This window comes from Rhinatrema bivittatum, chromosome 4, assembly GCF_901001135.1.
Source record: "Rhinatrema bivittatum chromosome 4, aRhiBiv1.1, whole genome shotgun sequence".
In the NCBI taxonomy this organism is placed as follows: Eukaryota; Metazoa; Chordata; class Amphibia; order Gymnophiona; family Rhinatrematidae; genus Rhinatrema; species Rhinatrema bivittatum.
The window spans coordinates 342,923,128-342,949,204 of record NC_042618.1 but is presented as its reverse complement, the minus strand read 5'-3'; the positions used below and the strand labels follow the sequence as shown (position 1 = coordinate 342,949,204).

General features: G+C 46.1%; 1 protein-coding gene across 3 annotated transcripts in view; it reads left to right on the top strand.

Annotated features, from left to right (window-relative positions):
• Nucleotides 1-2,461: 2,461 nt before the first annotated feature.
• The window catches only part of LOC115090908 (5-hydroxytryptamine receptor 3A-like), a 79,600-nt gene continuing 55,984 nt past the window's right edge, over nt 2,462-26,077 (top strand). For all 3 annotated transcript variants that reach the window (XM_029600575.1, XM_029600573.1, XM_029600574.1), the window contains exon 1: nt 2,462-2,798. The gene's annotated coding sequence lies outside the window, so the exon portion shown is untranslated. The remainder of the gene's footprint in view (nt 2,799-26,077) is intronic.

Here is a 26,077-nt window from a genome sequence, read left to right as displayed (position 1 = left end):
GAGCACTGTCCTTCCTGAGAACTCCTGGGTACACGCGGCGCAGATCTGACTGCCAGCCATCCTTCTCCTGGAGTCTGGCGCGGTGGTCATACCAGGCAAATCCCTCCACTTCCACGTCTCCTGTGAGCAGTTAGGGGCTCCAGTTCTGTTCCCCAAAGATCCATGGTCTAGGGATTTTGCACTTGCCATAAAGCCCATCTTCTACATAGCACAGAAAGCCTGGTATATTACGAGGACAAAATCAGGGGAAAACCCTCTAGGGTGAACTCCTGCCGTATCCCTAAGCTGATTCTAGAACAAAGCCCTGCTATGAGTCTATCATACTGTTCCTTTGGGCTGCTTCAGTTTCCCCTTCCACAAGAGGAGCTACCGAGTCTACTTGTCCTGGAATGAGACCTTTTTTCCCTAGGGTAAGGGAAGCAGCATCCATCCATAGCTGATGTTTCACCCCTCCCGAAGCTCTTCCCCTACATGAGAAGAGATACAGTTATGCCCTTCCCAGGTGTCCACATCCGGTTTGCCATCACAAGATGGGCAGAAGGAGCCTACCTTACTGGGCACCTTCCAAGTGCCAAGGAGCTGCACCTGCAGCCACAGAGTATGTTTTCAGCTGTTAGCGTCTCACTGTATCCAGCACAAATTGTACTTATATAGAGAATCCCCACAAATCCCAGCTCCAAATCCTCTGCCCAGATAGCGTTAGCATTTCTAAATAACTGTAGCAAGGTTTTCACTGTGCCGTTCAAGCACACTGCCAATAGTTAGCTATTCTAGCAACTGCATTTTTTTTTTTTTTGCACAATGCGGTGCTACCGCTGGTGTACGGGCCTGCCTTAACCCCTGCTGCGGCTCGGTGCGGCCTACACTCTCTTCCTTTTCATGTGCTTCACCCTCTGGCTTACTCACCACCTACCTAATACCGCTGCTCAATGCTGCTGTGCTTTAGACCACTGAAGTCCTCGCTCATATGGTGTAGAAAACCTCTTGCTTTTACTTAGTTGTATTCATCTCAGTCTGAGCAAAGCAGAACACTCAACAACCAAAAAACGGGGGCAGGGAGTCAGAGACAGCGAGCGTGAGAGAGCTCAAGCCCCAGAACAAAACTCTTTTTGATAAAGGCAGGTCCCTCAGGATCACCACTTACTAGGGAAGGAAGTCAACCTAGGAGGGATCCTCAGACCCTCGCAAACAAGGATCCAAGCCCTAGGTACCTACAGCCAGAAAGAAATCTCTGGGAGACAGCCGCACTGGGAAAATCAACCCTGAGAGGTTGTTATCCCAGAAGCTAGTAAACTCCACCAGCCAGGGTGCAGCTGATGAATCTGGGAGTAAACAATGAGTTATTCTACCCATGTTTGCAGCTACCTCTGCCTACTTTCCCTTTTATGCAAAAGAGTAACATCATAAGTGGGGTGTGACCTCTGTCTCTGAAAGCTAAGGAATGGGGAAAACCCAAGCAGGTCTAGCAGGAAGAAAAGGGATTGCTGCTCAGCCACCAGGCTGACCCTGCAGGTACACTTTCAATATTAGTGCTCGGATAGAAACTTGGATTCTAACCTTCAAAAAAATGTACATGAGCAGGCACGATTTTGAAAATCTAGAATCAAAAGTAAATATCATTGTGTAGTAAATAATGATTTCTCCTTTTTCAATGCAAAAATAAAAGAAAAAGAGGTTATTTGACTTTTCTTCACCTGCCAACCAATGGCAGTGCAAATGAGGTGCCACTTTCAGCCCATAAAAGGCTGACAGTTTCTCCAAAGCACGGGTGGGAGAAATCTTTTGGACCCAATGGCTGCACTGAGGGCCCAGTTCAGGTGTGTGGGGGAGGGGATGGAGCCAATGAAGGTCCCTCCTGAGTTTCATTCCAGTTTGAGGAGTTACAACTGCCCGAGAGTCAAGTGGCGACACCACTTCCAGATGTGGATGTCCCTTTCGGGCAGCAGGGACATGCTGTTGCCACTGTGTGTCGGGCGCAGTCTTGCTGTTGCAAGCCAGATCAAAGCCTCCCATGAACTGGATATGACCTGCTGGCTGAAGATTGCCCTCTTTAACATGCAGATTTTGTGCTTTTAGCTGTAAAGAATGTGAGTATAAAGTACACACATTCCCCCTGCTTGTAGATCCACAGTTAATTTTAAAATTGTCCCCAGTCTTAACATACCTGAAAAGAGTGATTAAAAATTCAAAGTGAGCATAAAGTCAGATGCGAATGGAGACTGCTCTGAAGGGCTGGGGGGAGCTGAGATTTTGTGCCAGGGATTTAAAAAATAATTCAAATGCATATTGGAGTTAATATTTCAGGTTTCAGACTTACGAGAAACCACCTATGTCTACAATCAGAATAAACCTACCCTTCATATCAACATCCTCACAATTCCTCTCTGCTCCTCCTCCTGCATCAGGTCATGTGATATACTCCAGTCCACCATCTGTCTTTCAAACACACACACACAAAACCTCCCCTAAATACAAAGGAGGCAGGAGAAATGGTAGGGATGAGGGCGAGACCAGAATCCAGCACACTGGGCATAAACCAAGCCTTTCAATAGCAACTATCGCACATAGGGCCTCTGACCTGCTAAGCCTCACCCACAATTCTGAAACAGTGTCGGCCCTGCAAGGTAATAATTGACTAGGGCACAGACAGAGATTTGTTTCTGGCATTAGGAACTTGCAGAGGCTTTGCATATTTTTAACCAACAATTCAGAGAAAAGAATCCTCAGAAAGTCCGACTCTTCTGTGGAAAAAGAAAACAGCAGGAGCAAAAGATCACGAGCAAAGACAGTATCTTTAGGTAATAACAGAATGCTTCTTGTCTTTGATTGTTTTCAGTGGAATATGGCAGCTTTCCAAGCAGCTCCACCAGCCTGCAGTTGTCGTCTTTGACTCCTTGTGTTGTACTGCTAATATGGTTGCTGCCATCACTTTGGACATTTATAAATCGGGGATCTGTGTCCAGCCACCTCGGAGTGCGGGGAGGAATGCTAGTACAAGGGTCTGCCCATTCAGCCTGTGCTTAAGCGGTGTCTGGCAGTCAGTTGTTTATTAGATTCTTATTTAAATGTTCTGCTCAGTTACAGCAGCTGAGCAATAACAGTTACTGTGTTCAGGGCTTGGGGGTAGAATCAATCAGGGGCGATGAAATGCATTGTAAGGATTCCAAACCAGCGGAGCTTTGTGAGCGTGAAATGAACTGCGTGGATTCCTTGGATCCTCAGTGGTGCCAGACGGAGGGAGAACCAAGATAAGCAGAGTGAAATCTCCAGCTTCGTAAGAAGCACTCAGTTTTCACTGGTTCACTTGGTAAATCAAGTTTTGTGGAAAGGGGAGGCTAGAGCTTAGAAACCAACAAAATTGCCTTTCACCAGCAAATTTCCTGGAAAGTTATTTCATCTAATTAATAAGTAAATAAATAAAGGTCAGAAGGAAAAATACTACATGTCCAGAGGGCGGTGGCAATTTGTATCAATACATGCATAAGTCACACCAGTTTTCAAAGCAATCTTACACGCGTAAGGTCACTTTAAAAATTCTCTCACCAAAACTACCGGGATACAATTACACTTGCAGTTTCATCTAGGGTATTCTGTAATGAGATTAGAATTTGAATATCATCTGCACATAGGAAATGGGTAAGACCCAGGCGGTCTAGAAGGTGACAGATTGGAAGGAGGTAGATGTTAAAGAGTTTTGCAGATAGTGCTGATCCTTGGGGAACTCCTGTGTTGAGGGTTATTTTCTTCGAAAGGATATTGTTGAATAGTACTTGGAAGCTTCTGTGTGTTAGGTAGGATGTGAACCATTGTAACATTTTGCCGGTGGTTCCTATTTCCATCAGTCTGTCTAGAAGGATTGTGTGGTTTACTGTATGGAATGCAGCTGATAAATCAAGGAGGATTAGCAAGTATCTTTAGCCAGTGTCAAATCCTCTGATTACCATTTCTTCCTTCATTCCTGAGGCTTCCTGGCACCAATGTGCTGATAAAGAGTAGGGATGGTGGCAAGGAACATTTGGTGTCCCTGGGAACATCAAAAGGCCATGATATTTGGTATTTCTTATTACCTGGGAAGATCCAATTCTAAACACTAATACCCTTAGGGGTAGATTTTTAAAAAAAGCACGATCGCGTACTTTTGTTCGCGCAGCAGGCGCAAACAAAAGTACGCAGGATTTTATAAGATACGCGCATAGCCGCGCGTATCTTATAAAATCCTGGATCGGCGCGCGCAAGGCTGCCGATTTTGGGCAGCCTGCGCGCACCGAGCCGCACAGCCTGCCTCTGTTCCCTCTGAGGCCGCTCCGAAATCGGAGCGGCCTCGGAGGGAACTTTCTTTCGCCCTCCCCTCACCTTCCCCTCACCTTCCCCTACCTAACCCATCCCCCCGGCCCTATCTAAACCCCCCCTTACCTTTGTCCCTAGATTTACACCTGCGAGAAGCAGATGTAAATCTACGCGCGCCAGCGGACTGCTGGCGCGCCGTCATCCGACCCGGGGGCTGGTCCGGAGGCCTCGACCACGCCCCCGGACCAGCACCACGCCCCTGGTCCTGCCCCCGAAACGCCGCATCCCGCCCCCGAAACGCCGCGTTGTTCGGCCCCGCCCCGACATGCCCCCTTCAAAAACCCCCGGGACTTACGCGTGTCCTGGGGCTCTGCGCGCGCCAGCGGCCTATGCAAAATAGGCGCCCCGGCGCGCGAGGGCCCTGCTTGCGTAAATCCGGGCGGATTTACGCAAGCAGGGCTTTTAAAATCCGCCCGTTACTATTGAGCTAATAATAAGTTAAACAATTGATGTCCTTTACCAAATGGGAGATCAAAGGACTGGTACTGAAATACCTTCCTGGGTGAAAGTGCAAATTGAAGCACCTAACTTGCAGAGAGGGATATATTATTTATTTATTGATTTATTGATTGGTTTTTATATACCACAGTATGGGCAGAGGACTGACCGTCAAAGCAGTTTACAATATAACATACATAATAAAACAAAGCACTTCACAATCAATACATTAAAACATCACTTTAAATATCACATAAAAAATATATTAGATTAAAATATTAGCTTTAAAATGTGTATATTGGTCTGTTAACTGATTTTATATGCTAGAGTAAAAAGGTGTGTTTTGAGAAGTTTTTAAAAATCCTTTGTGTTGGATGTTAATCGGATTTCTTCGGGGATGGAATTCCAAAGAGTTGGACCTGCTACTGAAAAAGGTCTTCTACGAGTCAAATCTAGGTGTGCTGATTTCACTGTAGGTACTTCGAGAATACACATGTTCATTGAACGCAGCTGGCGGGTGGGTTTATAAATCCGGAGTACGGTACATAGCCATATTGTGGTTGGGTTGTAGAGTAAGTTATGTATCGTTATAAGGATCTTGTATGTAACTCGGTATGATAGTATTGGTGTGATATGATCTCGACGGGATACATTGTATAGTACACGGGCTGTGGAGTTCTGAATGAGTTGAAGTGGGTGAGTTGTGGAAGCTGGTAATCCTATATATAGGGAATTACAATAATCTAAACTTATCAGAATGAGTGTTTGTGTTATAGATCGGAAATCTGATGGGTGTAATAGAGGTTTAATTTTTTTTAGCATATGAAGTTTATAGAAGGATTTCTTTACTAAAGTTGATATATTATTTGACATGGATAATTCGGGAATCGATAACTGTACCTAGGTTTTTGACATGTGATTTTATTGTCAATGTTTGTCCTTCAAATGTGAAGGTTTTGGGTGGTTGGTGAGTTGAATCAGGAATTGTGGATAAGAAAAGTAGTTCAGTTTTTGATGTATTTAATTTTAGTCTATTGTGAGACAACCAAATTTGTATCGAAGATAGATATAAATGTAATAACGAGAAGGTATTTTTCCACGAATCCGTGAATGGTATGACAAATTGGATGTAATCAGTGAAAATTTTAAAAGATATATTGAATCCAGATAGTAAATGACATAATGGTAGTAAATATATGTTAAAATGTATTGCAGAAAGTGATGATCCTTGTGGAACTCCAGATTTGGTGATGTACCAGTTAGATTTTGACGTTCCTAATGTTATTCTTTGTGGTCCTTCTTGTATGAATGAGGTGAACCAATGTAAAACAGTATCTGTAATTCCTATTTGTTTAAGGTTTGATATGAATATGTCGTGATATAAGACATTCAAAATTACTAGAGTAGGACTTAATATTGTCATAGAAAAGTATTGGGAGTAACCAATGTTAATAAGTAACCCAGTGCTCTTCACTTGATGTAAATATTAACGACGCTGCACATCCAAAGATTTTTGAACAATGACCATCATAATAGGCTTCCTCGTTAGGGCTTTCGCCTATTCAACTCGGCCTTATGTTTAATCATAGGTCATAACTGTAGAAATATTTTTTAAGAGAATTTTTTCTTTGCAAATTAAAATTAATAAAGTCATTGACTATTTCAACCTCTGACTGGTATTATTCCATGTATGCAATCCATCACTTGAATAATTCAACTTATCTTAAGATGTTTCAATCTTTCAGTCAAAAACCATGACAGTGTTCACAGTGCTGACCCGACACGGAGCCGTGTTTCGGACTGCTATCACCATCTCCCAGTCCTTCTTCAAGGGCAATAGTTCTGCGTCGAAAGAATTAATTTGTTAAATTTACTGGTCAATCAAAACATATTAAACCACGATTCTAGTGGACTATAATTATATCAGAGCAAGCCGTATCTCAGAAAAGTACTTACACAATTGTCGAACTTTTTCAAAAATGGCGCTTCAGCGTTTTTCAAACCATTTCCGGAACCCTCAATTTTATGGAGAAATGACGTAATGTAGCTCCTCCTACCTGTCAAGGCTCTAAGATGATCTACCATTCTCCACTTTACGTAAGGGTATACCATTCTATAGAGGCATTGAGCCCTGCTGGAATCACGGTGTTCAATCTAAATATCCACTGCTGTTCTTTCTTATTAAGAACTTTATTGATATCTCCTCCACGGGGGTGGCTCAAACTTTTTTCTAGGATTCTCCAACGTAATGTATCAAATGAATGCTGAAACTCCTTGCAATGCATTACTACAGGAGCGGTCAATTTCTCCGTAGTGATACAGCTGCGATGCTCTATCAGACGTGTACGAATCATCCTTTTAGTTCTGCCCACATAGCAGAGTCTGCACGGACATTCGATGAGATAGACAACGTGGGTAGACCGACAATCTGTGTAATTATGAGCTGTATGTTTATACCCTCTAGCATTTGTCCAGGTTTCACCAATAATAGCTTGCTTGCAGACCGAGCACCCAGTGCACGGCCAAGTACCATGTGGTAAAATATCTTCATGTGGTTCCTGCAGAAACGAATGCATCACCATATCTCCAATATTGCGTCCTCTACTATAAGCAATGATGGGATAATCCTCAAACAGAGTATTATGGGGGCGTAAAACAGCCCAATGTTGTTTAATCGAGCGTGCAATAGATCCAGCTCTGTCGGAAAAAGGAATCGTGCAGACTAAGGGAGATTGGTTGTCACTAGATTTATCCAATAATAGCCAACATCGTTCCGCATTTGTGGCTCTTTTCCATGCTGTTTTGATATATCGAATAGGATAACCTCGTTGTAAAAGTCTTTTTGCTAGAGATTCTGCTTGTAGCTGAAACTGTCCCATAGTACTGCAGATTCGTTTTAACCGCAGAAACTGTCCTATCGGCAAATTTTTTAACAAATGGTGAGGGTGAAAGCTAGAGAAATGCGGCAGGGTATTACGTTCACAAGATTTGCGATATAACGTGGTAATTAGCTTGTTGATTGACCAGTAAATTTAACAAATTAATTCTTTCGACGCAGAACTATTACCCTTGAAGAAGGACTGGGAGATGGTGATAGCAGTCCGAAACACGGCTCCGTGTCGGGTCAGCACTGTGAACACTGTCATGGTTTTTGACTGAAAGATTGAAACATCTTAAGATAAGTTGAATTATTCAAGTGATGGATTGCATACATGGAATAATACCAGTCAGAGGTTGAAATAGTCAATGACTTTATTAATTTTAATTTGCAAAGAAAAAATTCTCTTAAAAAATATTTCTACAGTTATGACCTATGATTAAACATAAGGCCGAGTTGAATAGGCGAAAGCCCTAACGAGGAAGCCTATTATGATGGTCATTGTTCAAAAATCTTTGGATGTGCAGCATCGTTAATATTTACATCAAGTGAAGAGCACTGGGTTACTTATTAACAGTGATATAAGACATAGCATTTGCTTATTTTAATTAGATGAGCTAAGGAGAAACAGAGAGCGGATAGCTGGTTCTTTCTTCAGAGTCTCCGGGTCTGTAAAGTCCTCCAGATTTCCTATAAATGCTGGCCTATATAAAAGGAGGGCATATAAGGGAGATGTTCACACTTTTGATCTTTATTATTCTATCTTTATTTCTGTCTGTCTCCTATATACCTGTATTGATTTATGTACAGCTTACTGTGATACTGTATTCAATGTTGATATTACTTTGCTGATTTATTATCCATATATTTACAACATTTAGTAAACTAAATTTTGCTTCATTAGATTGTGTGTAGAGTGTTCTATGACATAATATAAATATATACCCCCACATGACCACCATGCACAGCGTGCTGCATTGCCCTTAGGGTCTCTGTGTACACTGAAGTGGACTGAAAATTAAATTGTGATTGCTGTCATTAATTGATTAATTGGAGGGAGTTTCATACTATGGGGGTCATTTACCAGACGGATCGCATGTGATACCAAGATGGGGGCGGAGTCAGCCCCGGAAGAGGAGGAGTTGGGGCGTCACCGGGGCCTCCTTTTTGACAGAAGCGGCGGCTGTTAGCGGGCTTGGCAGCCGATGCTTAATTTTACAGGGGTCGGTTGTCAAATCCGCTGACAGCCACGGGTTCGGAAAATGGACGCCGGCAAAATTGAGTGTCCATTTTCCAACCCGCGGGCAGATTTTTTTTTTTTTAAGAATTGTTATTTTTTTTTATTTTTGGGGCCTCCGACTTAATATCACTATGATATTAAGTCGGAGGGTGTACAGAAAAGCAGTTTTTTCTGCTTTTCTGTACACTTTCCCGGTGCCGGCCGAAATTAACTCCTGCCTTTGGGTAGGCGTTAATTTCTGAGAGTAAAATGTGCGGCTTGGCTGCACATTTTACTTTCTGTATCGCGCGGGACTAACTAATAGGCTCATCAACATGCATTTGCATGTTGTGGGCGCTATTAGTTTCGGGGGGTGTTGGCCGCACGTTTTCGACGCGCTATTACACCTTACTGGGGTAGGAGGCGATGTCCTTTCGTGGATTACAAACTGTTGTTAGCTTGGTAATCATCCCATTTTTCTTTCAAATATGACTGGAAATCACTATCCCCTGCTAAGAGGGACGGAAATCTCCATCTCCTTGGATGTCTCATCAGCCCTCCCCAACGTATTTCCACCCACACATAGGAATGATCGGAGAATTCAGGTTGCCCAATCTCTGCCCTCTGTACCTGAGCCAAACACTGATTTGATATTAAGATATAGTCTATTCTAGACATTGTCAAGTGTGCCCGAGAGATATGGGTGAAATCGGCTTCTTCTGGGTGTAAGGTCCTCCATATATTGAGTAATGTTGAGATTACTACCTGATAATCTCCTTTTCCTTAGTGTAGACAGATGGACTCAGTACAAATGGGATAGTATCCGCGTGCTAGCAGTTGGAGACGGATCTGACGTCAGCACGGGGTATATAGCTCCACAGGAAGCGTAGCTACTCAGTAATCTTCCTTGCAAAAGCTGTTATAGATGTGTGTACTGACGCTCAGTGAAAAAGTGAAAACAGGACTCCCCTGACCGATTGATAGGAGCTGGAGACCGCCAGCAGTCCGAGCCGGAAGGCGTTGACACCTGGTATAGTGTACTCTCGTATGGCAAGAAATGACATGGCTTACCTTGCATCGGTGAAACCCATGTACGCAGGCAGCTGGGCGGGATGCTGAGTCCATCTGTCTACACTAAGGAAAAGGAGATTATCAGGTAGTAATCTCAACATTTCCTGGCGTGTAGCCAGATGGACTCAGTACAAATGGGATGTACCAAAGCTTTACTCCCCACCTGGGCGGGAGGCTGCCTGAGGACCATGTAATACCGCCCTTGCAAATGTGGAGTCCTCCCTGGCCTGGACATCCAGACGGTAGAATCTGGAAAAGGTATGGAGGGAGGACCATGTCGCCGCTTTACAGATTTATGCAGGCGATAGCATCCTGGATTCCGCCCAGGATGCCGCTTGAGCTCTGGTAGAATGAGCCTTGACTTGTAGAGGTGGAGACTTCCCAGCCTCTACGTAAGCTGCTCGGATAACTTCTTTAATCCAGCAGGCGATGGTGGGCCGAGAGGCCGCTTCACCTTGTCTCTTACCGCTGTGCAAGACGAACAGATGGTCCGTCTTTCGTACCTCTTGTGTCACTTCCAGATATCTGGTCAGCAATCGTCCGACGTCGAGATGGTGTAATAAACGCCCTTCTTCAGATTTCCGCAAACCCGCCGTGGTAGGCAAGGATATGGTTTGATTAAGATGAAACTGTGACACCACTTTAGGGAGAAAAGAGGGAACTGTGCGAAGATGGATAGCCTCCGACGTGATTCTGAGAAGGGATCACGGCAGGACAGTGCTTGTAGCTCTGAAACACGGCGTGCTGAACAGACAGCCAGCAAGAACGCCAACTTCAATGTTAGCGACCGGAGAGATAGACCCCGAAGGGGTCGGAAGGTGGATCCCGCGAGGAAATCCAATACAAGGTTGAGGTTCCATAAGGGCACAGGCCACTTCAGTGGCGGACGAATATGCTTGACTCCTTGCAGGAAGCGAGCAACATCTGGGTGCCTGGCAATGGTCTTGCCATCCCTCCTGGGACCATAGCACGACAGTGCAGCCACCTGAACCTTAATGGAGCTGAGGGAGAGACCCTTCTGAAGTCCCTCTTGCAGGAAATCCAACACCATAGGGATTGTAGTCGTATGTGGATTGGTGCCATGAGTGTCGCACCATGCTTCAAATACTCTCCAGATCCGGATGTAGGTGAGGGATGTGGAAAATTTGCGAGCTCGGAGGAGGGTATCAATCACGGGCTCCGAGTAACCCCTTTTCTTCAATCTAGCCCTCTCTAGGGCCATACCGTAAGAGAGAATTGAGCTGGATCCTCGTGAAGAATGGGACCTTGACGTAGAAGGTCCCGAAAAGGAGGCAGGGGAAGAGGCTCCCCTGTCAATAGTCGTCTCATGTCCGCGTACCAGGGTCTTCTTGGCCAGTCTGGCGCCACTAGAAGAACTAGGCCCCGGTGTCTCTGAATCTTGCGGATGATAGCGCCTAGCAGAGGCCACGGAGGAAAGGCGTACAGTAGAGTCCCTGGAGGCCATGGCTGAACCAGGGCATCGATTCCGTGTGAGAACGGGTCGCGCTTGCGGCTGAAGTATCTGGGTACTTGAGCAGTGGACTTGTCCGCCAGTAAATCCATGTCCGGAATCCCCCAGTGATCCACAATCATCTTGAAGGCTGTGGGTGACAGCTGCCACTCTCCCGGATTTAGGCTTTCTCTGCTGAGGAAGTCTGCTGTGGTATTGTCCTTCCCGGCAATGTGGACGGTGGAGATGTCCTGAAGATTCGCCTCTGCCCAAGTCATCAGTGGGGCGATCTCCAGAGATACTTGTCGGCTTCTGGTTCCGCCCTGACGGTTGATGTATGCCACCGTGGTGGCGTTGTTGGACATCACTCTGACTGCTCTGTTCTTCAGTCTGTGAGCAAAACGAAGGCATGCCAATCGGACTGCCCGGGCCTCTAGACGGTTGATGTTCCACGTTGACTCTTCTCTGTTCCACCGCCCTTGCGCGGTGAGACCTTCGCAGTGTGCTCCCCAGCCGCTCAGGCTGGTATCCGTGGTGAGCAAGGTCCACGTAGGTGAGGACATCTTTGAACCCCTGTTCATGTGGTTGGACTGCAACCACCACTGCAACTGGGTCCGCACCCTGGCTGGTAGAGGAAGGCGCGTGGAATAGGTCCGAAGCCGGGGGCTCCAGCGAGAGAGCAGGGAGTGTTGTAGAGGTCTCATATGGGCCCTTGCCCAAGGCACCACTTCCAGGGTGGATGCCATGAGACCAAGAACCTGCAGATAATCCCAGGCCATGGGCCGACTGGCTCCCATCAGATACTGGATACGCTGCCGGAGTTTTAACTGTCTCTTGGCAGTGAGACTGACCGTGTCTGCCCGGGTGTCGAACTGTACTCCCAGGTATTCCAGTGACTGGGAAGGCTGTAGACAGCTCTTGCTGAGGTTGATTACCCAGCCCAAGCTTTCCAGAAGGGCGATCACCCTGTCGGTTGTCCGAAGGCTCTCCTCTCGAGATTTCGCCCTGATCAGCCAGTCGTCTAGGTAGGGATGGACTAGAATTCCTTCCCGCCTGAGTGCCGCTGCTACCACTACTATCACCTTGGTGAATTTCCGTGGTGACGTGGCCAACCCGAAGGGCAGAGCCCGAAACTGGAAGTGGCGGCCCAAAACCTTGAAGCGTAGGTAGCGCTGATGATCCGGATGGATCGGAATATGAAGGTATGCTTCTGACAGGTCTAATGCCGTGAGGAATTCTCCGGGCTGTACCGCGGCCTTGACGGAGCGCAGGGTTTCCATGCGAAACCTCGGTACCCGTAAGTAGCGATTGACGGACTTGAGGTCCAGGACAGGCCGAAAGGTACCCCCTTTCTTGGGCACCATGAAATAAATGGAATAGTGTCCAGAATTCACTTCCCAGGCAGGTACTGGGATGATGGCTTTCAAGGCCAGGAGCCTCGCCAGGGTAGCTTCTAATGCTGCCTTCTTGTACAGTGGACATGAAGATTCCACAAACTTGTCCAGAGGGAGATGATGAAAGTCCAGATAGTATCCGTCCCGGATAACGGCGAGGACCCACTGGTCCGACGTGATCTCGACCCATCTGGGGTAGAAGAGGGTCAACCTGCCCCCTATGGCTCCATCCCCCAGATGAATCGGCGAATTCTCATTGTGAGGCGCGGCCGGGCCCCGAGCCCGGACCAGCCCCCCTCTTGCGCTGCCTGGTCCGAAAGGACTGGTTCCTGGCCTGAGAACGTGGTGCCTGATAGCGACCTCTGTAAGGAACAAAGCGCTGTGAACTCCTGCCCCTGGAGGGCCTTGGAAAGGTGCGATGGCCCCTTCTGGACCGATCTTCCAGCAGTCTAGGCACTGGAGAGGCACCCCAAGAACTGGCCAATCTATCAAGGTCACTGCCAAACAGCAAGGAGCCCTTAAAGGGCAATCTGGTGAGGCGTGTCTTTGAAGGCGCATCAGCTGACCATTTCCGGATCCAGAGCTGCCTCCTGGCGGCTACGGAGGATGAAATCCCCTTAGCTGTTGTCCTGACCAAATCTTTTGCCGCATCCGTGAGAAATGAAAGAGCTGACTCCATGTCAGCCGTCAGAGCGTTGTTTCTGACCAGTGACAAACAAGCACGTGTCACCACTGTGCAGCAGGTTGCAATCCGCAATGATAGAGCTGCTACCTCAAAGGTCTGTTTTAGAATGGCGTCCATCCGCCGGTCATGAGGTTCCTTGAGGGCCGTCCCCCCTTCAACAGGAATGGTAGTGCGCTTGACCACAGCGCTAATCAAGGCGTCCACCTGAGGGCACGCCAGCAGGTCCTGGAGAGCCGGTGCCAGTGGGTACATGCCCCTCAGGGCCCGGCCCCCTTTAAAGGAAGCCGCTGGTGCTGCCCATTCTAAATCGATCAATTGTTGTGCCGCTTGCAAGAATGGAAAGTGGCGGGCTGTAGGACGAAGACCTTCCAGCAGGGGGTTCTGCGCAGAGGGTACCGAAGCGCTGGGACCTGTAATATCCAACTCCGCCAGGCACTGAGACACCAGGTCGGAGAGGTCCTCCTTAGGGAAGAACCGCCTCATGGTTCTATATGGCGCAATCCCTGGGGGGAGGTCCCCCTCGTCCGGGAGCTCGGACTCGTCCGGTGAAACCTCCTGGTCTGATTGATCTGGACTGTCCAGCAGCGGGAGGTCCCGCTCACGATAAGAGTGCGAGGGACCAGGAACAGGATCCGCAGGAGCCGCCACCGCAGCAGCAGCCACAGCAGCCGCCGCAGTCGCAGCCACCGCAGGGACCACAGGAACAGCAGAAGCCGCAGGGCCTGGACGGGAAGCCGTTTGCATCTGTACGAAGGCATGAATCCCCTTAAAGAGATCCACCCAGGAAATTGAAGCCGCCTCGAATCGCCGAGGTACAAGATCCCCCGGGATTCCTGATTGGTCGAGACTGCCCCCTAAATCCGGGGTAGCTCCTGGGGAACTGTCAACAAATTTTGGCTGAGACCGGTCCTGGCCTGAGGGTCGCACGGCCTCCTCACATTGGGCACATAGGGAGTCTGGCTCATCACTGCGCGTGGCCCTAAGCTGGCATGCAGAGCAGAGGCCAAGGGCTGTAATGCCTGAAGCAGGCGGCGCCGTCGCTGAAGACGCTGCTGTGTTCTGATCCATTGAACAATATGCGCTGAATGCGGAAGACAACAGGCGCGCAATAACAATAATATGCGGCAGCAATAGGCGCTTAATACAACAGGCGCTCAATAATAGTATGTGGCAGCAATAGGCGCTTAATACATCAGGCGCACAACAATAATATGCGGCAGCAAGAGGCGCTTAATACAACAGGCGCACAATAAGAATATGTGGCAGCAATAGACGCTTAATACAACAGGCGCACAATAAGAATATGCGGCAGCAATAGGCGCTGAATACAACAGGCGCTCAATGTGTGCTCAGCAATAGGCGGCCAAGAAACAGCGCAATGGTATGCAATAGGCACTCAGCAATATGCAGGCAGCCACATATGCATTATGACATTCGATAGGCTTTCAGCAATAAGCAGTGAGGAATAGACACTCAATGGCACTCAATTGACTTTCAGCAACATGCAGTCAGCAATATACGCTCTATGGCATTCAATAGGCTTTCAGCAATATGCAGTTAGTAATATACGCTCAATGGCACTCAATTGACTTTCAGCAATATGCAGTTAGCAATATACGCTCAATGGCTCTCAATTGACTTTCAGCAATATGCAGTTAGCAATATACGCTCAATGGCATTCAAGAGGTTTTCAGCAATATGCGGTCAGCAATATACGCTCAATGGCATGCAATAGGCTTTCAGCAATATGCGGTCAGTAATATACGCTCAATGGCCTGCAATAGGCTCTCAGCAATATGCGGCTAGCGATATACGCTCAGTGGCATTCAATAGGCGCTCAGCAATTCACAGAAACACGGCCATATACGCACAAGGAGGAAGAAAGCCGCACCTATTACGGGCGCGGAGTACCTGAACAAGGCCCCAAAATGGCGTCCTCCACGGCGTGCCACGCCGCCAATCCTCTGTACTTCGGAGACCCATAGGAAGAGACGTACTCCTTACCAGCTGCGGCGCTTCCCGGCTGGAACTCGGGCAGTCTCCGGCTGCGGGGGGAGGGACCACCTCACCGCCGCGATTGAGGATATGCACCCGCTACCTCGTCCACGCCGGGACCGAGGGCCTCGTATGCCTCACCCGAACCTCGCCCGGGGGCTGTGTCACTGCCGCACTTCGGCAGGACCGAGGACTTCCACCGCCGGGGGAGCACGGCAATCACCCCGGGAGCTCAACTGGGGGAGGAACCCTTGGGTATCTACCGCAGGAGCGCGGGGCTCTAAAGTTGTATAGACAGGAAAAACAAAGTAGAATCTAGAATGATAAGAAAAGAGAAAAATTAAAGTAGTCTTGGAAAGCACGCCCAACTAGCGTGCAGGCACTCCAAACTGCTTTGGAGACGGAAATTACTGAGTAGCTACGCTTCCTGTGGGGCTATATACCCCATGCTGATGTCAGATCCGTCTCCAACTGCTAGCACGCGGATACTATCCCATTTGTACTGAGTCCATCTGGCTACATGCCAGGAAATTGCAGTTGTTGACTTAAAAAGGGGATACCCTTATTCTTACCCATTGTGGGGCTCGTCCCTTGAGAGGATCTGTCCAGAGTAGGATCAACCATGCAGTTGAAATCCTCCTTCACTATCATAGGACCCTCTGCTTTTACAAGAAGTTCATTCATTAAGTTTACGAAAAATGGATGGGAGTAGGTATTAGGGGCATATACACTGCAAATAGTGATGGGACAACCCTGAATTCTCCCCACCAGTATGATGTAATGGCCAAAGGGATATTTCATTGTTGAACACCATTCCCATGCCAACTGCTTCCCTATCAAAATTGCAACTCCTCCTTTCCTTTGCACAGCCGAAGAAAAATATAATTCCCCAACCCAGTTCTTTTTTAACTTATTATGCTCTTGATCATTTAAATGAGTCTCCTGAATACACGCTATTTGCACTTTGCATTTACGAATAGATGTCAGAAGTTTGGTATGTTTTATTGGGGACCCAATACCTGATACATTCCACCAGAGAATTCTAAGCCCATCAGCCATATATTATCCAGTAATGGAATTGGTGTGTCAATGTATACCAGATATTATATGCTACTGTGTCCCACCCACCCCCAGCCTAGGGGCTGAACACAATTCCCTTCATCGATCATAAGCTCCGATAGACCATTTCCCCTAAGGCTCTCAATTAGTTGGACATATAGTTTCCCTTTCCCTCCCCCCTCCCCCTATCCCTCCCCTGACCCCTTGTGGTTGTATATCCCCACTCCGCCGCACCTTGCCAGTAATTGGGGGCATAGAGACCTTTTGTATCCGTTCCGGCTCCCCCACTGATATTGAAAATCTCTAATAACCATTATTACAATCTACTTTCAGTCCGTACCACTACTGAGTGTCCGCCAATTCTGGGCTCATGGCTAACTGGCCCCCACTCAGTGTTTCAATTACCCTTCTGCTATTCCTCTGTGCGAGGAGGCACAGGTTGTTGCTCCAGCAGAATTTAACATCACTTGACCCCTTGAATGTCCAGGAACTGCTGGGCACTTGCAGCCGACTCAAACATGCACCATGTGCCATTATATTCCATTCTTAGGCGCACGGAATATTGCAGTGCGAACTTTATTTGCTTCTTAAAGAGATTGGCGCAAATCCCCAAGAGTTCTTTCCGCTTCAACGATATCATAGCCAAAAACTCTTTAAAAAATTAGAATCTTACAATTTTCATGCTGTAGTGAGGAGCTCTTCCTGTATGCTTGAAGTATAGCCATTTTGTGCGAATAGTTCAAAAAGCGGGCTATCACTATTCTGAGATCCCTGGCGTTCCCAGATCTGGGATCCCTGGTGTTCCCTGGGATCCGGGCTCCCAATCGATGTGCTCTTTCCACCAAACACTGGCCTCAGAGAGAGGAGAGGTCCAGTTCTTCCAGCAATCAGCCTTCCAGTAGTGTGTGAATATCGCGATCTGATAGTGCCTCTGGAAACCCCACAAAACGGATTTTGTTCCTCCTAGACTGGTTTTCCAAGTCCTCCACTTTAGTTGCCAGGTCCTGCACCTGTTGTTCCAATGCCCCCTGTTTCTGCTGCAGGGCCGAGGTATCCGTTTCAAGGCCTGTTATTCTGGTTTGAGTCTCTTCGACTTGCTTTTTAATTTCTTGTAGCGTTTCATTGCCAGCGGTAATTTGTTGAGAGATGGCTTGAAATCACATGTCTAGAGCCAAGACTATCTCCTGAGTGACCTCCTCCACAAGTATGCCATTGCTCACACTGTTGCGTTGGTTCGGGCTTGGTGGCACATTGGCCATCTTGGGCTCCACTGCTTTGCCCAGAATCTTCTTCTCCCTTTGCGGCTTGCTGGCCATCTCCCCGCTCCCGTGCCAAAGCTCGTCGATACTACGTTGGGTAGCCACGGATGGGGATTTATGAGGTCCAGATTCATCAAGAAATGGATCCAAAAGCAGCGGTTATCGGTGGGGGAGTCAAGAGTGAGCTAGACACACGTCCTACTTGTGCATCGGATCACATGGTCTCCCCCGGGAGAAAAGCTTGTGTGAGATAGAAATAAGGATTCCTGCCTGGGAGGTCCTGGATACAGTGCATGTGTCTGTGATATGAAAGAGTGTGTGCTGCTAATTTTGGGGGACCTACCCAGTTAAAGAAATTCCTGAACCCCCCGCTCACTACATGTGAATTATGGACCAGAAACAGTACAATATATGTGTATTAAAGGCATCATGCCACTAAGGGAATGTTTTCAGCTGAAGGAACTTTCAATTTAGAAAAGCTGCAGCAGTGTTTAGCTTTAGACAAAATAGGTTCTTGTACAATTTCTGTTATGGTTGATTGGTTTGCAGAAGCAGATAAAAGGAAATTGAATATGGCAGCATTCAACCTACAGCTCCTGCATGTAAGGAAAAGGAATAGGATATCTTAGATGACTCCCATATCAAGCTAATTTATACCCCAAGCCAAGGGTCCCATAAATCTCCCTTCTGCCCACAGCAAGTACACTCCCAGCTGTGAGAAGTATGACTCTCCAGGAGCTGTTGCTAGTCCTAGCTCAGTGCCATCAATTTACATATCAATTAAGAAAGTGTGGTGCCAATAAATAAACTGATTGAAGTGTAAACTAAAATATTTTGATTTACCCTATTGTAATAACAACATTTGTAGGCACTCTAGAGTTGCTTCTACAGTAAGAAAGTTTGTTTTTACTGTCTGCTTCTATTTTGGATACTATCAGCATTCCCGCTTCCTGCTCTGCACTATAAAATTGTGAAGAATGTTTATGTAAAATGTGCTCATCGGAAACATTTTTGTATGACAATTAGCTTTACAAAGGCTGTGAGGATTGTTTAATTTGTTACCTTGCTTTCATCAGAATATCAGAAAATGATATATTGCTCTTATATTCTTCCTTGTTTCTGAATTAAAAGGAATTATCTATGGTGCAATGCTGCCTGTAAGGTATTATTATTATTGTAATGTTTGGGCTTTGTGAATGTTTAAAATCATTCTGAGGGACTATTTCACTTTTCATTTCCCTGCTAGTTAATATATTCATGTACTTGAAAATACTGCCTTTATGATTAATAATCATATTACTTCTGTTTTCTTTCTTTTTGATCATTTAAAAATATGCTTAGTTTATATAAGATTGAATCTAAAGTAACCTCACACTCAGGAAATCACTCATCATTGCAGGAAAAAAAACTGAATAGGAAAAAGTGTTTTATTCTGGCCAGAGGTACTTCAAATTAGGAAAGTTAAGGGCGGATTTTAAAAGCCCTATGGGGCAGATTTTAAAAAAGTACGCGCGCGTGTACTTTTGTTCGCGCAACCGGCGCAAACAAAAGTACGCCAGATTTTAAAAGGTACGCATGTAGACACGCGTATCTTTTAAAATCCGGGGTCGGCGCGGGCAAGGCTGCGCAAAATCGGCAGCCTGCGCGCACCGAGCCACACAGCCTGCCTCTGTTCCCTCCGAGGGCGCTCGAAAATCAGAGCGGCCTCGGAGGGAACTTTTTTTTTTGTCACCCCCACCTTTCCCTCCCTTCCCCTATCTAACCCACCCCCCCAGCCCTAACTAAATCCCCCTCCCCTACATATTCCGTTGAGTTACTTGCGGGTGTCGCCGGCTCCCTGCCTGTGCCGAAGCACTCGTCCCCACCCCTGGACCACCGTCATGCCTCCGGCCCTGCCCACGGACCACCGTCACGCCCCCCAGACACCCCCTGAACACCACGCCGCCCCCGACACCCCCCCCCAAGCAAAGCCCCGGGACTTACGTGGTCCCGGGGCTTTGTGCGCGCCGGCGGCCTATGCGAAATAGGCGCACCGGCACGCAAGTGCCCTGCACGCGTAAATCAAGCAGGATTTACGTGCACAGGGCTTTTAAAATCTACCCCTATGTGCGTAAATTCCGGCGAATCAAAGGGGCCCAGCCACACGCATAAAAGCCGGTACGCGCATAAGTGCCGGGCTTCTTCAATGGAGCGGGCCGGGGGGCATGTTCTGGGCAGGGAGGGGTAGGGCAGAGGGTGGGCCAGGACAGTGCCATTGATAACTGTCGCGAAGACTTGGCTGCTAGTGCATGCACCTTACTTCCGGTCGAGCCCTGAAGTAAGTAATAAAACAAACAAACAAAAAAAGAATAGGTAGGGTTTCGGGGATGGGGAGGAGAGAGGAAGGGGGAAAGAAGGTTAGGTAGGGAGGGAGGGAACTGGGGAAGGCAGGCATGAGTCACCATGTGGAAATTGCAAAAGTCCCCCCCTTGCCCGCACATACGCACGTGGATTATAAAATCTGGCGTGCATGTGCGCAAAGTCCATGGATTTTCTAACATGCGCACATTAGAAAATTGGCACATCCATGTGCGTGCATACATGGACGTGTGCACATTTGAAAATCTACCCCTTTATATGCATTAATTTGAAATTATTATTTGATACCCTATACCAGTAACAATTTGTTTTGATTAACTTCATATTACAAAGCACTAATATAAACTGTTTCTCAGACATCTTAATAGATTCATACGAGCTTTAAGGACTTTAAAATTAACTGTTTGATATATTTTTTTAAGGACATTGTTATGATGATTGTTTTTTTTTTCTCTTCAAAGAAGAATTGAATGAGCTCTCCTTTTTTGGGAAGAGTTTTGCTTGTTTGAACAGAGGGCTACTACTGGAAGTTATTTGAAGGTGAAAGGAAGTGTAAGAAATGGAGGGGGTTATTTTCTAAACACATGGGATAAGGCCCTAACGCACGCGAAAAGGGCTTTTCGTGTGCGATACGATGCAAATAAGCTGGAGGGGAGGAGTCAGGACGGGGAGCGGAGGAGTCGGCTGCGGCACTGCTGCCGGCGATAATGTGAGGGACATTATCGCCGGCAGTAGCGCGGCGAATAGCACCACCTTTTACGGTGGCGCTATTTGTGGGAAAGGCTGCAGCCGGCCAGTGAAATCACACCGCTGCGGTGCGAACGGCTGCGGCCTTTCTCAGGCCCAGCCCCCCTTCACCCCTCCCCCTTTTTCGCGGGATTCATCATTCTGTGTAGAATGATGAATCCAGCCCGGAGTGAATTATGGCATGGTAATGTGTAAGAAAAACGGACTAAAATTAAGAGTCATTTAATTAAGTAGTTGAAAAATATATAAATTCAGTTTAAAATTGTCATATCCTAATGATACCAGATGTATTACACCCCTGTTTTTCTAAGCGTTTGTAGTTAGAGTTAATCATATAGAAATATTTCCTGGACGGTTTTACATTTACAGATTCAGAATTACAAATGATTTATAGTATTTATAGTTTCATATATTCTAGTTACAATTTTTTACTTCAACTGACACACATTTAAGATTTTTTTTTTTATATCCAAAACACAAGGATTCGCAAAATGCCTTTTGGTCTGGTTTCAAAGTGGAGGTTTCCCAAGTGATCTTAATAAATATTAATTTTTGTTTAACATTTAATTATTGAAATTATTTTGATTTTTTTAAATTCTTTTTTTATTTTTTCTGATTGTATGTTATGTCTGTCACTGGAGTATGAACTACAGCCCAGGAGAAGGCTTAAAAAATGCCTCTCTTTCTAACACTGATGCAGTTTATTTTGTAGATGGCTCCGCTCTCCATGATGATACAGGTTCACTGAAAGTTGGATAATCAGATGTAACCAAGGGCAACAACCTGGCAGATCAGGCAGCTAAATATGTGGCCTTGTCAAGTTACATTGTAGGAGCTGTTGAACACCAGCTAATTTTACAAATACTGCCTAGTGAAAATGCAGACTTTAATTTTGACAATTTAGTTCAGTGGCAAGCACGGGATAAGGATGATTGGAAGCAACGGGCAAAAGGAGGGGTTACAGTAAAAAATAAAGGACATGATAAATTGTGGTTTGGCTTGAATGGTGAGGTAGCCCCCCCCCCCCCCACCCCATGATTTGTATTGCCCAATATTTTACTCACAAAATATCAGGTTTCTCATGCAGCTCCTTCACCATGGATCACCATGTTTTTTCAGCATTTGTGGGGTATGATTTCAGTGGTCAAGGTGTTCTGGGTTCAGACCGTGCACACTGGCATTCTGCCCAGGGGCTCTGACCTGGGGCAATAATCTCACGGAGGTCTAAACTGGGGGCTACCTGAGGGGCTTATCGCCTGCATGCACACAGGACTACCTTGGGGGTTTACCCAATATAAACACACACAATTACTGGGGTTATCCCTGGGGGCTTGAACCCAGGAGTTTATTCCCTCACAAATAGCCACAAGCAAACTTTGATTCAGTACATCATGGTTCCAGGTACTTAGGAACGTAAGTTTGCTTGAGCGATAGAACAAATAAAATCAGATCATACAGAAGTAATGGTAGATAATAACAATTGCTATATATATATAAAGCTTGCATGTTTCCAAAGGATCAGCCTATGCTATCACATCCAGAAGCACTCTCTCCCTCTCTGCTATTTCTTCTTATACACTAAGGGGTACATTTTTAAAGGGCCATGTGGGTGTCCATGTGGCACGGTTCCCAACGCACGCACATGGACGTACTGATTTTATAAAGTCTGATACCCACAAGCACATGCGCGCCTGATTTTGTATCAGTGCGTGCAGGTTCTGACTTGCACGTGCAAGGAGGGTATTTTATTTTAAAAAAAACGCACGGCAATGAGATCGGGCCTTTGCCCAGTTCCCTCCCAGTCCACTCCAATAAAGGAGCGGACTCGAAGGGAACTTCCCTTTCCCTCTAACTAACCTTCCTCCCTTTTCCCCTATCCTCCCCGGCCCCTAAACCCGAGCTACCTACTCTATTTTTTTTTTTTTGGTATTGACCTTACCTGCTCCTCCAAGCAGGATTAAGTTCCGCGTGCTGGTCAGCTGCCAGCACACGCTGCTTGACTGGCCTCCACCCCTGCCCAGACCCCATCCCCAGCCCTCCTCCAGCCAGCCGCTTTTTAAATTCCCAGCACTTCAGCACATACTGGGAGATACTCATGAGGCCAGGCCATTTTGAAAATATGCTCTGTGTTTGCGCAGCCCAGCCACACACATATCTCCCGGGATTTCCACACGACGGGGATTTAAAATCCCCCATAAATGCCTGGGAAAAGCAGTGATATTCTCTCCCTCTGAGTTCTTAACAATTTCAGGCACAGCTGTGTGGGCTTCACTCTCTCTCAGCCTTTAGTATAAGTTAATTGCTTGCTTTCTCATCATAGACCTACTGGAATAACTAGAACAAACAGACTCTTGCCTGTTCATAAGCATTTCATTGTGCAAAACAGTAAATATGAGTTCACTCAGAGGCTGGCCTGTGGCCTTCAAACTAATCTGTGTCTGGGTGAGAACTCTGCATCCATTCAGCTTAACCTCTACATAAATCCTCTGTCAACATATCAAAAAATGACTCCAACACAAGGCTTTGGCTACTACAATATGTTCTCAGTGTATGCAGTGTAATTTATACAAGGTATCCAAAGGTTTGGTTATCCCACCTGTGTATTTGAAGCTCCCCCATGGCCCCTTTTTACAAATCTAGATTGATTTCATTGAGTTGCCTTTGTGTCAGAATTATAAATATGCATTAACAATGATTTCCTGTTTCTCGGGATGGGGAGAGGCTTTTCCTGTGGTAAAGGCAGATGCTGCATCTGTAGCTAAGATTTTAGAAAGAGAATTTATCCCAAGGTATGGGATCCCAGAGTCAATTGATAGTGATCAGTGGACACATTTTGTAAATGACATAGTAGTATAATTAAGTAAGGTTCTGGGTATATCTTTCAGGTTTCACAACCCTTACAAGCCTCTGCCCTTATAGAGAATGTCAATGGTAGGTTAAAAATGAAGCTGGGTATTATAATGGCCTCATCAAAATTAACCTGGATACAGGCCCTCCCTTTAGCATTAATGGTCTTGAGGGATTGCCACATTCAAAGCAGGACTCACTCCATTTGAGATAATTACTGGTTGGCCAACGGCTGTTGGCCTTGTTCCATAACCTTCTACTGCTCTCATATTTTCTCAGGAGAAGTTTCTGAATCATTATCTGTTTACCTTACTGAAAGTAGTGGCTTCACAGTAGTAGAAAGTACGAGCATCTTTTCTTCCAGTGGATCCAGTGCCTGCTGAGAGAGTGTGCAACCAGGTGATTTTGTTTTTCTGAAGATTTTTCGGTGAAAGAATTCCCTGGTCTCCAGGTGGAAGGGGTACTTTCAGAAACTGTTAACTTCACATTGTGCTGTGACATTAGGACATCCCACGTGGGTACATCTTTCACGCTGTAAGAAAGCCGACAGTGCTGAGTTAACAGTAAGCACCTACTCATTGACTTTATATCCCTGGGCCTTTGCCACCACTTTTAAGAGACTTATTTTGGGCCTCCAGCGACATTGTACTGCTTCCGCTCCTGATCTGTCTGCACTCCCCAGTAGCATGGCCAGATTTGGGTCCACATGTGCAGACGTACCTGGCTTATACCAAGACACTGCAGGAGTCTCTGAATCTTTCAGACTGCTGGCTATGCTACCTTATGAAGTTGGATGGCTCTGGATTTACTCCAATTCTTTTTAATGAATTTTCCATCCTTAACCAAGCTACCTACCTTGCATCCACTGTTGTTGTCTCTTTCACCCATTCTAACCCCTTATGCCCTACCTCTACACACCAAACAGGCAGGCTGGTGTTTTCAACCTGAGAATGCCACACTCTGGGCAAACTGTACTGACATAATGACAGCAACCAACAATAAAAGGGTCCTACGGTGTGATGAAATGCTGCTTGTCCACTCAATGGGACTTTTTACATATATGCTTTTGATCATGAACTAAATATGACTGTCCACTTGTCCAAGGTCAACAACAACAAGATGGTGGTCCTTCCTGGAGCACATCCTTCGTATTGTGGGGACTGTTGACCCAAGTGTCCCACCTGTCCTTCATGCTTTAACAGGACTCTGCCTCATTGCAATTATGGTGGGGGTAGCGGTTCAGTACATTCCGTTCGTCAGTTGTGCCCTACGAAAGCCAGAAACCCCATCCGAGGGACATGTTCCACTGGCGATGTGCACAATCTCAGATGTTCTGGTAATTACACTCGTGATGAGTATACCCCTTCCCCCATGTACCTGCTTGCAAAGGCTTGGTGTTGGGCTTCTCTGTTGTCACCGGGGGGGGGGGGGGGAAACATCTCCAAAATTTACTTTGAAACTCCTGAGGTAAGTGTAAATAACAGCAGGTTATCTGTTTATAATACTGGGGAGCAGTCAAGACTATTTCCTTTAATACTACTGTTCAACTTTCCTTTGGATATATTATTCCTCTGTGTTCCCTGGACAAGCATCATTGGAACTGGCTTACTTCTAAGAGAAGACAGCGGGCTTTGCTGGACTTTCAATTAGATGACAACCCCTTTCATCACATTTTAAGGACCTTTTTTCCTGGTTTAAGAGTTTTTGAACTTGAAAATACTTAAAAAAAAATCTTTCTGCCACTGTGGAAGTCACTATGAATAAGACAATGAAAATTGTAGGATTAATGCAACAGGTCATCAAGTCTCTTAAAGAAGTAGTTTTAGATAATCATGCGTCTTTAGATATGTTACATGCTCGCAAAGGAGGGGTCTGTAAATGTATTAACTCTTCTTGTTGCTCCTGTATTAATAATGATGGAAGCATTAGAGATCATATGCTGATCATAGAAACTTTGCTATCATGTCTAATCCACTTTACTGACACCGAAAACCCTTCCTGAGACTTTTTGGGTTCAGGTAGAATGTGTGCCAAAGGTTATTAATGATGCTTTTTACTGTGATTGTATTTCTTCTCATCTTGTATTTATATTAATGCTATGTAAAAAAAAAAAAAAAAGCATCCCTAAAATAATGCTGTCAGCAACTCTTGCAATGCCCCACAAAACGTCCCTAGATGAAGAGTTTGGTAAATTATGTGCTATGAGTGACCATCTTAGATACCCCTTAGTTCTAAGGTCACCCCTCACTTTTCTAGGCTCCAAGGAGGGCCTAAAATAGTTAAAATGGTGACGATCCTCTTTGTATAAAGGATGTCAAGGTAAAATACAA